Below are 2471 nucleotides of genomic sequence, written 5' to 3' on the forward strand. Positions count from 1 at the left end.
TGTCTCGAGTCAATTTAGTATTCAACCTCTTTGTTATGGCAAGTCAAAATAAGTTCAAGAGTAAAAATGTGCTTAACAAGTCACATAATAAGTTGCATGGACTCATGATTTTTGAATGACTACCTCATCTCTGTTCCCCACACATACAATTATCTGTAAGGTCCCTCAGTTGAGCAGTGAATTTCAAACACAGATTCAACAACAAAGACCAGGGAGAATTTCCAATGCCTCACGAATAAGAGCACCAATTAGACGATGGGTATAAAAAAAAAAGAGCTGAGGATCAATTTTTCAACCTACTGTATGTTGTGATAATTGCATTGTTTGCTCTGTAACCTGTTAGTTCATATGCCTTGACACTGTGATATATAGACCTAAAGCCTAGACAATAAGAAGACGCGGTGGCAGAATAAATTCTACCACACCTTTTGTTTAATTACAAAACCGGAGAGAAACATCTGTCTGGTGATGTCCAGAAAGCATATAACAAACAGTTACATGACCTACAGCATGGTAGAACAAGTACATTTCCCAGATATTTTCAGACATTACTAAACTATTGATTTAGAACCACAGAGAGTTACCGCAAGTCGCAAAAGAAAACAAGCGCTGCCTCCACTAATCCAGCACTATTTCAACATCTAATCACCTATGCTGTGATCCTGCGACTACCGTTTCTCAGTAAAGTATTCTGTTTATCCTTAACCACTGATTCCTGGTCTGGTCTCTTCTCTGCACCTGGGTCCAACCTCAACACGTCACAAAGACTATGTTCACTTTGTCATTATGGGGTATTATGTGTAGATGGATGAGAAAGTGTTTCGCGGAGCAGGTGAACCCAAGTGCAGACTCCGACAAGGAGACTGGGATAAGGTATTTAAGGTATTTATTGAAAAGCGGGGGGGGGGGGGGGGGTGCAGGCCAGGGGAAGCTCGGGCAGGTAGCAGGGATCCAGGAACTGAGGCTGAGGCAAGGGGAGTAGGGGCAGGGTAAGCAGGTCCAGAGCAGAATCCAAGGAAGCAGTAGTGCAGGGGTCCAGGGCAGAGAAGCAGGACTGACGAGACGAGGGACTGGAGACAGTGACCAGAGTCAGAGCGGACAGAACTGTAGCAGAGATAAAAGCAGAGCCAGGCTAGGGAAAACCAGGCACAGGAGGATAACAAGATCTATGCAGGAACAAACCGCTTAAACCGCAGACTGACTGAGCAGAGACTACGAACTAGCAGCGTGGAAGTGGCAGGGCTGAGTATTTGTAAAGGCCTTGATTATGGAACATGTTGCAGCTGGTGGGGATCTGCTCCGCCTCCAGCACATCTGTCTCCACCCACACAATCACACACACACACACACACACACACACACACACACACACACACACACACACACACACACACACACACACACACACACACACACACACACACACACACACACACACACACACACACACACACACACACACACAGAGGGAGAGAGAGAGCACTGGGGAAGTGGCGGCAGGTTGGGGAGACACAGGATGAGAAGTAGATGGCATGGCAGAAGCAGATGTAACAGAGAGAAAAAATCTATTTAATACCTTTTTGAATTCAGGCTGTAACACAACAAAATGTGGAGTAAGTCAAGGGGTGTGAATCCTTCCTGAAGGCGCTGTATGTACAGTATGTAATGCACTATTACAGGACCTACATGGACAAGTAAACCATCCAGAGATGCTCTTTATTTCACTCTGTTCATCTTCATTATCAAATGAATTGTTGCAGAATTACTCTGTTGCCTTTTGAAACTATGCTTTTTAAAGTATGTATTATGTGTTTATGATAATTAGTGGACCTCACCATTGGAACCGCTCCTCCTTGTACCAGGATCTGAAAGTCTTGCTTGACTTCAGAGATGTTTGTGTGTCCCTTGCATCCTCCAAACGATACAAGCGTGGCACCAGCCAGGCTTATTTCATTAGGTGCCAGATTTATCAGACCTATGCTTTCTGAAGATGTTTCTACTTTGAAGGGCTTTGTGAGCCACAACATACTTGTTGAGTGTGGGTGTGTTTACGGGTGTGTGTATCTGTATGAATTAGTGTGTGTTGTTCTTGAAGATTATTCACCAGGGTTTCACCACAAGAGTCCCTTTGGAAACAGATGGTCAGAATAGATTGTGGGAGGTAAGCTAACAACAAGCCCATTCAGTCTGCCCCTCTTGTGCCCAGTTTGGACTCAATGCTGTTTCTCTTGGACCGTCTGAATGGCGCTGCTTTTTAAACAGATCTACTCTTAAATGTTCTGTGACTAACTTCCTTTCCAGACTATTGTGGCACTGAAAGTTCTGAAATAGCCTCAAAACAAACACACACCCAGTCTCACATGAGAAACAAGATTCTCTGGTCTGATGAAACCAACTTTAAACTCTTTGGCCTGAATGCCAAGTGTCACGTCTGGAGGAATCCCTAAGGTGAAACATGGTGTTGGCAGCAC

This window comes from Salvelinus alpinus, chromosome 10 (assembly GCF_045679555.1).
Source record: "Salvelinus alpinus chromosome 10, SLU_Salpinus.1, whole genome shotgun sequence".
Lineage (NCBI taxonomy): Eukaryota > Metazoa > Chordata > Actinopteri > Salmoniformes > Salmonidae > Salvelinus > Salvelinus alpinus.